The sequence below is a fragment of the Accipiter gentilis genome, chromosome 33, assembly GCF_929443795.1.
Source record: "Accipiter gentilis chromosome 33, bAccGen1.1, whole genome shotgun sequence".
Taxonomy (NCBI): Eukaryota; Metazoa; Chordata; class Aves; order Accipitriformes; family Accipitridae; genus Astur; species Astur gentilis.
In genome coordinates this window covers 663,045-676,706 of record NC_064912.1, presented here as the reverse complement: position 1 = coordinate 676,706, position 13,662 = coordinate 663,045, and positions in this window count along the sequence as shown.

Sequence of the window (13,662 nt, the reverse complement as noted above, 5' to 3'; positions counted from 1 at the left end):
GAACCCACCTCCGCAGCCCCTGCCCACTCCCCCACGCCAGCTTGCCACACAAACCCACTACAACAGCGATCGGCTACAGGGCAGAGAGGGGGGATTGAAAAGTAGGGAAAGGGAGACAGAGAGAGGCGGGGGGAACAGCAATGGGCTACAGGACAGAGAGGAGGAACTACTAGAAAGGGAGAGGGTATCAGACAGAGAGATGGAGAAAAACAAAGATTCGGGATGGGCCACAGGGCAGGAGGAGGAATTTAAAAAGGGCATGGTGAGGTGGACAAGAGAGAGACTGAGAAGTACCAAAAACCTTGATGATCTAAAGGGGGGAGAGAGGGGAAATAAAGATTAGGGACAGGAAGCCAGACAGAGAGAGAATGATAAAGACAAAAATGGGCTATGGGACAGTGAGGGAAGAAGTTAAAACAAAAGGAGAGGGACCTGGAGCAAGAGACTCTAAGAAAATAAAAGTGTATCTAGAATACAGGGCAGAGAAAGGAATTTAGAAAGAGAGACACAGCGTCAGACAGGTGAGAGCAGCAGGAATTGTGAAAGGGCTAAAGGGCAGACAGGGAGGAATTAACAAGATTGGGATAAGAAGACAGATGGAGAAAGACAAAGTAGTGATGGGGAGAGAGGATAAAAAAAAGAGGGATGGGACAAGACAGAAGTGCAGAGAGAAAAAGGTAACAGAGAGGCAGAACAACAGAGAAAAAGAGGGACTTGGAGAACAAGAGAGGGAGAGGTGCAGGAAGAAAAAGGAGGAAAAAATTACAGCAGTGAAAGAGAAGGTGGGGGCAGAGAGGGACCGGGATGCAGAAGAGGGGTGACGCAGCCCCAGGGGTCCAGGACTCACTGCACCTCCTGCTCTCAGAGCTGCTGGGAGAATTTGCCAACTCAGACACGTCTGTCTCTCTCTCCCTCTCTCCCTTCCTCCTCTGTAGCTGCAGTCACTTGACTGTCATCTACCTAAGAGAATAGATTGGTGTCTTACAGCTCCTACAGTACGAGGCTTCCTAGAAACACAACCTCACATGCGCACACACTACATGGCTGTACTGCGCTTTTCGTTACGCATACAGACCCTGCCGTGCACGTTGGTCATCGGATCTGCTGAGGACTACGCTGATCCTTCCTCACCTGGACAGGCGGGCTATCTCCCGTCTGCAGCTGCCGGCTGGATCCCCTTTATTTTATTCTTCAGGAGCTTCACCTTTCTGTGGCCTCTCCAGCTTCAGCAGCTCCCGTCCACAGCCAGTAAGCGCTCCGCCTGTCCCTCTGTGCTCCCATGCCGCAAGGAGAGGGAGGCCGGGCAGAGACAGCCCATGCGAGCCTGAGGCCGCTGCAGTCAACGGCATTGTGACAAATGAATTTAGTCTCAAACAGGATTCCAATCAAAGTTAACAATTTATTAAATGAATAAAGGCAAGCAAACAGCGCTGGGCACACCGGGAGCCTCTGCTCTACCAAGACGTGCGCTGTGAAAAACAACCCAGCTTCTTTTATAATCTAACGTTAGTTACGTATTCATACATATTCATACTGGTTGTGCAGGTGCAGTAGTTCTAGAAACTTCTTGAACTCTCCTCTTTGGCTGAGGGTCTTATCTCTGACCAGGCTCCCCGCTGCTCAGGCCAGACAGCGGACATCCTGCGTAACACCCGCTGCCATCGCCAGAACCCAAACAAGTTCTCAACAGACACCTCCCCCTCAACAAATTGCCCATCAAGACCCTAAGTACTGCAATCTCTGAGGCTAAATACACATTTAAATGGCTCGGTTCTCCCCTAGGATCTCTTGTTTAACACTGTGCAGTTAACAACAAAACTGGTTTGGGGCTGGCAAGGAAGAACGATACACATATCATCTGTCTCCTCCCGGCCTGCGGTTATACGAGATTACATAGACAGCGAGGGTCACATTTTATTATGCGGCCCTAGCATCGTTTATATTGACACGAATCAGACGAACACATTTCACAGCATCCCCAGGGGACGAACGGACACCCGCGCTCACGGCGTGGCCTCTGGCAGAGGAAAAGAGGCAGCAGCGACCGTTATTACCGCAGCTCCGCCCTGGCCGGAGCCCCTCCGTCCGCAGGGGCTTCCGCGGACGGACGCCGCTCCTTCCCCGCGCCGCTGCTAACGGCACCCGCGTTAAGGGAGACTCGAGAACACCGGAGGGCCAGCTTGCCGCCCTCACGACAGGGCTCGGGGGCTGCCTGCGGCTGCAGCACAGGCTTCAGGGGAGGGGCTGCAGCTGGGGGCAGCCGCAGGGGCCGAGCGGGGCTGGGGAAAGGCGCTGGGGGAGCTCCGGCGACTCGGGGAGGCGCCCACGGGCCGTGGCAGCAGCCACTACGGCTACAGCTCCCGGCATGCCCTGGGAGGCACTGTGGCCGACCGGAAGCTCCGTGCCACAGGACTACAGCTCCCGGCATGCCCCGGGACGCACCGTGGCCGACCGGAAGCCCCGTGGCCCAGGACTACAGCTCCCAGCATGCCCTGGGAGGCACCGTGGCCAACCGGAAGCTCTGTGCCACAGGACTACAGCTCCCGGCATGCCCCAGGAGGCATCATGACCGACCGGAAGCTCCGTGGCCCAGGACTACAGCTCCCAGCATGCCCTGGGAGGCACTGTGGCCGACCGGAAGCTCCATGCTGCAGGATTACAGCTCCCAGCATGCCCCGGGAGGCACCGTGGCCGACCAGAAGCTCCGTGGCCCAGGACTACAGCTCCCGGCACGCCCCGGGAGGCACCGTGGCCGACTGGAAGCTCCATGCTGCAGGACTACAGCTCCCAGCATGCCCTGGGAGGCATCATGGCCGACCAGAAGCTCCGTGGCCCAGGACTACAGCTCCCAGCATGCCCTGGGAGGCACCGTGGCCGACCGGAAGCTCCATGCCACAGGACTACAGCTCCCGGCATGCCCCGGGAGGCATCATGACCGACCGGAAGCTCCGTGGCCCAGGACTACAGCTCCCGGCACGCCCCGGGAGGCACCGTGGCCGACCAGAAGCTCCATGCTGCAGGACTACAGCTCCCAGCATGCCCTGGGAGGCATCATGGCCGACCAGAAGCTCCGTGGCCCAGGACTACAGCTCCCAGCATGCCCCGGGAGGCATCATGGCCGACCAGAAGCTCCGTGGTCCAGGACTACAGCTCCCAGCATGCCCCGGTAGGCACTGTGGCCGACCAGAAGCTCCGTGGCCCAGGACTACAGCTCCCGCCATGCCCCGGGAGGCACCGTGGCCAACCGGAAGCTCCGTGCCACAGGACTACAGCTCCCAGCATGCCCCGGGATGCACCGTGGCCGACCGGAAGCTCCATGCTGCAGGACTACAGCTCCCAGCATGCCCCGGGAGGCATCATGGCCGACCAGCAGCTCCGTGGCCCAGGACTACAGCTCCCAGCATGCCCCGGGAGGCACCGTGGCCGACCGGAAGCTCCATGCCACAGGACTACAGCTCCCGGCATGCCCCGGGAGGAACCATGGCCAACTGGAAGCTCTGTGCCACAGGACTACAGCTCCCGGCATGCCCTGGGATGCACCGTGGCTGACTGGACGCTCCATGCTGCAGGACTACAGCTCCCAGCATGCCCTGGGAGGCATCATGGCCAACCAGAAGCTCCGTGGCCCAGGACTACAGCTCCCGGCATGCCCCGGGACGCACCGTGGCTGACTGGAAGCTCCATGCTGCAGGACTACAGCTCCCAGCATGCCCTGGGAGGCACCGTGGCCATCCAGAAGCTCCGTGGCCCAGGACTACAGCTCCCAGCATGCTCTGGGAGGCACCGTGGCAGCGTTTGGGTACCAGGAGGAAGCAACGAGCACGGCGGCACCTCCCGCCAGTGCCACATTGCCGTTACCGTCGGGCCTTGGGCGCCGTTACAGGGGCACCACCGCGCATTCGCAGCCTCCGAGCCGCAGGACCGAGTTTTGGTCGGCGGGCCGCAGCGTCCCCGTAAGGATCCTGGTCCCAGCATCATCAGCTGCGTGAGGGATGACTGACAGCTCAGCCCAGTAGAGACCAGCCGCAGGCGGCAACTCCTTACTGGGGGCACAGGGCTGACGTCGCCCTGCCCTCTCCCCACTCACAGCCCGGGCACTCCTCTTCATCGCCTCCCTTCCAAAAAGCACCCGAGCGGCTGGAGCGTTTCCAGCAGTCAAGTGCAAGGAACAGACAATTCGGGCGGCCGCTTCTGTCCCTGCCCCCCCACTCCGTTATCTAGAGAGGAGAAGCAGCACAGGGAACCTGCAAATGGGGGGGGGGGGGGCAAGGGGGGTGTCCCCTGGAGCAAGCCCCAGGGACTGCTGTATCCCTCTGCATGGGGCATCAGGGTTGCAGGAGCGACAGCAGCCAGGCAGCAGACGCTGGCGAGAGATTTACAACAAAAAATAACGCCTGGTTCAGGTGACAGCCTGAAGGCAGGCCACAAGAGACCCAAAGCTGCTTCGTGCCGGAGGGGCGGCTCTGTTCGGCCGGAAAGGCCGCGGCCCAGCGCACCAGATGCGAGCGGCCCACCTGCAAGCCAGCGATACCCCGGCGACCCTGGGGCTCAGTCGGGGTGGGCACCTCCATGCTATCGGAACGCTGCTCTCCTAATCCTGCACGCACGCAAGGCTCCTTGCGGGGGGCTTGTCTCTTATCGAAGAGACGCTGCACAGTGTTACGTACCGCCCTGCCCTCCGGCGTGCAAAGTAATCAGACGTTGAGGCAGGGAAAGCAGAGAGGCCTGTCGGGATATTAGATGTCCTCAGCAGAGGACCACAGAGCCCTCGAGGTTCCATCTTTGCTCCCTCCAGGAGCGTGGCTCCGCACCCCTCGCCGCTCCCCGCCAGCAAGCAAGGAGCAGAACAGCCCTCGGCGCCGTGCGAGCGCCGCTCAGCCACGACTAACGCATCCCTCTGCTACCAACACTGCTTTGGCCACAAATCCAAAACGCAGGAGGAGGGAGACTGGGGTGGGAGTGGGGTGCAGAGAATTTGGGGGGGGGGGGGGCACGCAGGCAGCACCCCAGGGGTCCGGAGGCAGAGGGGTTACAGGGCAGGGGGTGAAGTGGTACGGAATGGAGGGTGGGGAGGGCGACAAGATAGGAGCACAGGGGTTGGGGGGGTGTCACAGGGGAAAGAAAACTCACGTGGGACAGGGGGAGAGACGGACACGGTGGGAGGGGGACGCGCATGGGGATGACCTGCCCCAGGGGGTCCGCCCGGGATCATCCACAGCGGGTAACTCACTGGGGATAACCTGCCACGGATAATCCACTCTGGATAACAGACCCACACCAGATAATCCCCAGCAGATAATCTCCAGTGGTGTCCCTCAGACTGCTGGCATTTCAACCCAAATTGGGGGATTTTTTGCTTTTCCAAAATACTAAATTGGGGGGCGTGGGGGGTGGGGATAGCACTTTTCCACAATATAAAAATTGGTGATTATTTTGCTGTTGGTCTTGTGCACGAAAATGGGTTTTTTGCTTTCTAGCTGCACAAATCCAGACAGATTTGACCTTCCTGGGAGACCCAAATTGTTGGGGTTTTTCCCCCATTACAGACCCAGATTCAGGGTTTGGGGGCATCTTTGTGCCATGGCAGCGGCTCCTGCTCTGCCTGCACAGCCCCGCAGGGGAAAGTCGCTGTTTTTGGGGAACTGGCCCCAGATCAGGATGGGAAAAGGGGGAAAAGAAGAAGGGGGAAGAGGCAGCTTTTGAAAGCACTTTTATATCTTCAGTAGAGAGATAGAGGGGGGGGTAGTTTTTAAAGCCTTTCTATAAATAGGGTTTCTTTGTGCTTTAAAAACCTTATATATCATACACATTTACACTTAGGTATCTATTTACCCTGACATATTTATTTAGGGAATACGTATGTATTTTCTCTCTATTATCTATTTCCACTTATACAATATCTATTGAGACATATATTATGTCTATTTACACTTATATAGAATATTTAACTACATATCTTTAGACTTATGCATTTTGACACTAAAGTATATTTTCAGATTTCTCTATTTACACTCCTATATATTTACTATTATATCTATTTAGACTTACATACCTATTTACTATTATGTGTATTTAGTCTTGGATATCTATTTACTATTACACACAATCTCTATTTAGATGACATATAATATCTATTTAGACTTACTGTGTAACACATAGTAAGTGCGGATAGCTCTACCCATTCAGACTTTTTTCTATTTTAAATTCCTTCATATATAAAAATATATAATTTTTTTTTGCATTTTAAAGTCCTTTATTTTTTAATTTATATATACATGAGTTATTTTTGTATTTTAATACCCTCTATCTCTCTATTTAGATTTTTTTAATATTCTGAAATGCTTTATATAATATAGTAGGTATAGGGGTTTATTCTGAAATGGTTTTTTATATATATAAATGAATATTATTTTTGATACATATATAAAAATGAGAGATTTTTCTCTATTTCAATGCTTCATACCAATATGCTACAGAACAGACAGGACACAATTAAAAAAATTAAGACAGCCAACTGAATAAAACTAGACATAGAAAGAAAATTTTAAAAGCGACTGGTTACAGGACATATGGGAAAGAATTAAAAAAATAGCAACAGCAAACAGAGACATAGAAAAATTTAAAAGCAAGATGGTACAGGACAGACAGGATAAAATTAAAAAATAAAGACAGTTAATAGATTAAAGTAGGAATAGAAAATAAATTTGAAAAGCAATGAGGTACACAACAGACAAAAGAATGAAAATAGTGAGAGCTAACTAAATGGAGACATAGAAAGAAAATTTAAAAGTCAACAGGCTACTCGACAGACAGGAATAACTTAAAAAATACAGACAATGAATAGGTGAAAGTAGACATAGAAAGAAAATGTAAAAAGTGACAGGGTATATAATAGCCAGGACAGAATTAAGAAAACAGCAATACACAGCTTGATTGAAGTAGACATAGAAGGAAGATTTTAAAAGTGATTGGGTACAGGACAGACAGGAAAAAATTTTAAATTAGTGACAGCAAACTAAAACCGAGAAACAGAAAGGAAATTTAAAAGCAACAGAGCACAGGACAGAAAGGAAAAAGTTAAAGACAATGAACTGGATAAAAGTAGACATAGAAAGCAAATTTTAGAAGTGACAGGGTACATGACAGACAGGAAATAATTAAAAAATAGCAATAGGCAGCTTCATAAGAGTAGATGTAGTATCATGGTTTAACCCTGGCTGGCAGCTAAGCACCACAGAGCTGCTCACTCACTCCCCCGCAGTGGGATGGGGGGAGAATTGGAAGAAAACCAAGCAGTCACCCCCAGGTTTTGCTGCGGAGCGGGATGCCCTATGCGTGCGGAAGAGCGGTGGGCTGCAGGATGAGAAAAAAAGGCCACGGAGCCGGACAGAGGGGAATAACGGGACGGTGAGCCGGGCAGAGGGATATAGCCAGAAACAGTGGGACAGGCAGTGGCACGGAGATACACAGACAGAAAGTTAGGTGGAGGATGGAGAATAAGAGAAAAGGGAGCGGGAGCAGGGCAGAGATCGAGAAAAACACATTAGAGACAGAGAGAGGCGGAGAGCGACGGGACCAAGACAGAGAGATGGAGAAAGAAAAAAAGATAGCGATGGGTAGCAGGACAGAGGGACAAGGAAGGACAGAGGGATCTAGAAAACGGGCGAGGGTTAGGGAGCCAGAAAGCAGACTACTGCAACAGAGAGAGGGACAGGGACACCGGGAGAGAGCCAACGAGAGCAACAGGGACAGCGCCGGAGAGATGGAGCCCACCAGGAAAAACAGGGACAGAGAGCAAGACGGAGAGGTGAACCCATGGACGGTAGGACGGAGAGCAAGACGGAGGGTCAGAGAGAGTAAGAGACGAGCAGGGAGGAGGATGGGGACAGTGAGATACGGAATGGAGACCAAAAACAGCGACAAAGGGGATAAAGGAGGAAGAAAGAGAGAGGAAGGCAGGGACACGGAGCAGCGCGTGTGGGCGCAGGGAGGAAAACACCAGGAAAGAGGCCAGGGAAATTGTGAGGAGGAAAGAAACGCATGGCGATTAGGACAAAGAGATGGAAAAGGGGGAAAAGTGATGGGCTGCAGGACAGAGACAGAGGGTGGGGGGAAAGAGGGAGCAAGACACAAGAATAGAGAGGAGAGGTTCAGGGAAGCAAAAACAAAAAAAAACACCTAAAAAAAAAAAAAGAGGATATGTTGGCGTCTCACAGCTCTTACGACATGAGGCTTCCTTGACACGTAGCCTCGCGTGCGCCCGTGCTACACGGGTGTAGCGCGCTGTTGGTGACACGTACAGACCCTGTGGCACACATCGGTGGTCTGGCCTGCCGCGGTCTACAGAGGGTCCTTCCTTGCCCAGAGAGGCAGCCTGTCTCTTGTCTGCAGGAGGAGGCAGCTGCCAGCCCGACAGCCTTCAATTTCTTCTTCTTTACCCTTCTCTGGCCTCTTCAGCTTCAGCCACGGCGGCTCTTCTCCATAGCCAGCAAGTGCTCCACCGCTCCCTTTTCGCTCCCGTGCCACGAGAAGAGCGAGGCCGGGCAGAGACAACCCACGCAAGCCCGAGGCGGGTGCCGTCAGCGGCATCCTCAGGGGAGGAACGGACAACCGCGTCCTCGGCATGGCCTCTGGGAAAGGGAACGAAGCAGCGGTGACCGTTATTACCGTAGCTCGCCCCTGGCCAAATGCCCTCCTTCCCCAGGGGTTCTGAGGACACGTCAAGGGCCAGCTTGCCACCACCACGACAGGACTTGGGGTGGCCTGGGGCTACGGGACGGGATGCAGGGGAGGCGCTGGAGCTGGGGATGAGCAGGGCAGGGAGCTCTGGCAAGTTGGAAAGGCACCCAGTGTCTGCACCTGGAGGGGGTGCCTGTGGTGCAGGACGTTTTTCTAAGTGCAACGGCGTTGCTGTTTCTTTGACCTATTTTTCGCTGATCGGTGGCGGATGGGGGTTCCGTATGTTGCTAAATGTGTGAGAAATTGCTTTTGGATGACTTTCCGGGCCATCCCCGACAAGACCCCACTGAAGAAGATAAGGGCTTTAGCCCTTTTAGGTAACTTCGCTTAGAAGTATCCATATGAATTTCGTCAAAATGTAAGCATAGATAATAGAAGCGCTAACGAGCATTCTTTAGGATAAGATGTATCAAACCTGCAGAAGATCACACTGCGCAGAATCATCCGAGAAGGGTCAAGTAGCGGTCAAGCGAGGAAGACTATGGAAGACCACCAGAGGACTCCTGAAGACCACCAGAGACCTTCAGTGCACCTGCATAAAGGACATTTGCATATGTTAACAGTTTCCCAGAAAACTAATGAATATGTATAACATTTCTCGGAAATCTAGTGAATACGTACGTAGGACACGTACTTAACCTGCACAATTAGGCCTGACGGTGCGCACGAGAGGCGGAGCAATCCCCCGTGCACCCAGCGCTGCCCATAAAGAACGCCTGCTTTCTAAAACTCCAAAACCGAGTCTTAGAGAGTTTCTTCGACCGGCTTTTTCGGCATCACCTGCCTACCTCGCCTCTTCCCTTCTATCAGCTCTGGGGTAGCTGCCCGGGACTGCTCTGACGTGGCTTGCCTCCAGCAGACCTGGACCCTGCCGCGGAGAGTGGTCCGAGGAAGGGGCTCCATCGCCCCACTGGTGGCCTCAGCCTTCCACCACCACCCACAGCACCGGCGGGACCACGTGTGCACCGGCTGCTGCGTGCCCGTGCGGTGCCGGTGCTGCACGTTCCGCGCTTTGCGTGCCGAGCGCGTTTCCATACCGGGAGGCGGCAGGCACCGCAAGCACGGCAGAATTGCGTTGCTCTTACCGACAGCGAGGAACACGGGGGCACCACGGCACACGTGCCCCACCTGAGCCACCGTACCGAATTTTGGTCGCCGGGCAGCAGCATCCCCATAAGGATCCTCTTCCGAGCATCAGCTGGATGAGGGATGACGGACAGCTCAGTCCAGTATAGACCAGTCATAGGCGGCAACTCCTTACTGGGGGCACAGGGCTTGCATTTCTCTGCCCTTTCCCCACTCGCAGCCTGGGTGGTAATATCCATTGCTGCTGTACCAAAAAGCACCCGAGGGGCTCGAGCATTTCGTTCCTTTGCATTTGATGGCTTTAAAAGTCTTGTGGTTGCTCCTGTCCATGCTGAGGAGAAGCAGCACAGGGAACCTGTGGAACAGGAGGGGGTTTTGCCCCAGAGTAAGCCCCAGGGATTGCTGTATCGGTCTGCATGTGTCATCAGGGTTATGGGAGTGACAGCAGCCAGTCAACAGATGCTGGCAAGAGACTTAAAAAAAATAAAGCAACACAGATGACATCCTGAAGGCAGGCCAGAAGAGACCATAAGCTGCTTTGTGCCAGAGGGGCAGCTCTGTTCAGCAGGGAATGGCGCTTCCGAGCGGACCAGATGCGAGCGGCTGATCTGCAAGCGAGCGATATGCTGGTGATGCTTCGACTGCGTTGTGGTGTTTGCAATCTCCCTCACCTCTGCGCTATCAGCGCTCTGCTCTCCTAAACCCTGCAATACACACAAGGCTCCCTGTGCAGCGCTTGTCACTTTGGTAAGAGACACCGCACAGCGTTACTTACCACCCTGCAAAGGAATCAGACACAAAGCAGGGAAAGCAAAGAGGCGTGTTGGGATATTGGATGTCCTTAGCAGAACACCATAGAACCCCGGAGGTTCCATCTTTGCTCTGTACGAGAGCGTAGCTCCGCACTCCTCGCTGCTCCCTGCCAGCAAGCGTCGCGGTTGCACTTTACTGCCTGCAACACGCAATACTTGATAGGCGGTTGTGCCGACGTGTCAGGTGAGCAACCTGGTTCCTTTGGCTGCCCAATTTGCCTGGCTTTAGTCTGAAAGAAGGTAGACTTAGTTTAGGTGCAAGGAAGAAGTTCCTCACTGTGAGGGTGGCGAGGCACTGGAATGGGTTGCCCAGAGAAGTTGTGGATGCCCCATCCCTGGAAGCGTTCAAGGCCAGGTTGGATGGGGCTTTGAGCAACCTGGTCTCGTGGAAGGTGTCCCTACCCATTGCAGGGTGGGTTGGAACTAGGTGATCTTGATCGTCTCTTCCAACCCAAACCATTCTATGATTCTGTGACATCCAAATCCAACCGCAAAACTCATCTGAGAAAGGCTGGTGAACCCTCCTCCCTTTCCCAACCAGTCCCAAAGCTTTAGAAACCCCTTTTCTTCTTCTCAACTGTCAGGAAAGAAACCCCACTGCTTCCTGACACCTCCTGCCCTGGATTTGCACCCCTGAACCCCCTTCAGTGGCTACTCCCCAGGAGCTGCTCTTCTGAGCCACGTCCCAAATTCTGGGGGCACCTCCTAACTTAAAACTTCCCAGAGACTGAGCTCTGCCACATGCCCACAAAATAAAGTCAAGTCCCAAGGTTTATAATCTACGAGGGGCCTGCCACAAGCTGCAAAGGGTCTAGGGACAACATGGCATTCTGTGGGCAATGAGGAAAGGTGACGAGGCATCCCAAATCCTGAAAGGCACTGTGCCTCATGGCCCTGCTGCTTTCTTGAGAAATACTAAAACTCCCTATACACACGCATGCAAGATGCTCACCCTAACCCCTGCTAAATAATGTCACCATCAGTCCTATCAAGAGAGATAATATCAGCAACTTACACAGTATACAGCAAAACTGGTGAAAAAAACAAGGTTCCATTTTCAATAAAGTCAGGAATTCCAGGAAAACACAATGCATTGAGAATTAAAAAAAAAAAACAAAACAAAAACCACAAAACAAACAACGCATGCTATTAAACCATCTTTCCACCCCTGAACACTCAAAACAAAATTACTGACCTGAAAAAAACCAACCACAAAAGCAAAAAAAACCCACCTGCATACAAGTGTTACTTTCTACTACACATGCTGCTGAACCTTGACTGGTCCTGAAGCTCTTACCTCAGATGGACACCTCTGCTTCCCCAAATGCCAAAACACCTCTTCCCAAAGGGCTGAGCCAGCTCAAGAAGAGACAAAGCACTCAAAGAAGAGCTGAGCACCGACACCAGAGAAACCCAGGAGCACAATGAGCTCCCTCAGCAGAGGCTGTGGCTCATATACCCCAGGTCCTGCCCACCACCCTTCCCACAATCACCTGGAAAAGGGGAAGGGTAAACCACCAGAAGTTATAAAGTCAGCTGGAGGAGCAGCAAGAGTTTTCTCACCCGTCTTAAATTTACAGCAAGCAAAGCCCTGAACAGAGAAAGCAACCTTCACTGGAAATGATGATACCTGTTCTTGTACTACAGCTACGAGTACTGCATCAGCAATGTTACCGGCTAGGGAATTAAACTTAATTCTTCTGGGGTGTAGATAGAAAATGATAGATGTCATTCTAAACTATCTAAGAAACTAGCTCATTAAATGCAATAACAATGTTGTTATCAATATTGAAGTGCTTTAGTTTCCTACACAAAAGGCAAAATGCTCTGGGGTTACGCTTCATTTCTAGCAAGACCGCGCATGCCACCTAACTTCTACCAGAACTGCCTTCTGGATAGGACTGAATCAGAAAGAAGAATTAGATCCCCTAAGAATTCCATCCCCAAAATATCTCCGGTTGCAAAATAAATTATTTACTGTGAATCGCCGATGATGCAGTCACCCTGACTGTGTCTCCAGCTGACTCCCTTAAGAGAGGTACAAGGGTCCTGAAGCACAAAAGAGACCAAAAAAACATGGAAATACACAGACACGCAGAGGACCAGGCAGCAGCCCCGCGTCTCGCGTGGAAAAAAGCCTCACTTGGGGGAAAGGTACGTGTGTAAGAACATGACCTGGGGGGACATGCACAGGGTGTACCGACCACCAGGGGGTCCACCCAGGTAATCCGCAGCAGGGAACTCACCTGGGATAACCTGTAGCAGATAATCCATGCTGGATAATTGACCCAACACCACATAATCCACACCACCTGCCCCACAGAGGGGGTGCATCCCAGAGGATGGGACATCTGCTGAGCATAACAAGACACAACAACACATCTGAAAAAAAAAAAAAAAAAAAGTCACAAATTGTATTTTGGCATGTTAAAAAAACAACATCGTGGAGAGTAGAGGAATTCCATCAGAGTAAGGGAGAGGATAGCAGGTGAGCTGAAGGAGGACTCCAGGTAAACAGGTCAGCTCCCAGTACAACACCTCCTTTAGAAACTAGACTGGTTTGAACACTTCAAAGCAGTATTAAGACTAATTGATACAATTTTGACTGCATTCTTAGCCGAAAAGTAAACACTTGCCAGTGTTGGAAGGTGTCTTCTCCCTTCCTTACATCACTGCTGCAGGGAAATAACCCTGGGAGGCTGCAGGACAAGGTTGCACCAGCATCAGAATCTACACTTACAGATCCACCAGTGCAGCTACAGCCCTTGCACTGCTGCACATCTTGCTTGCTTGGTCAATAAAGCTGAAAGTGAACTGTAAAACTCCAAAGAGTAAAATAAAAAAAAAGAACAAATCTCAGTAATTCACTTTATACTAAAATGTGTGCATATGTTTATATGCATCCAATAAAAAACACTTATACCATAAAAGTATGTTTTTCCTTTTGCATTAACTCACACAGCTGTGAATTGATATCATTAAATTAGCCATCTCAAAAACATACAGTTATAATTTGACTGGGGGG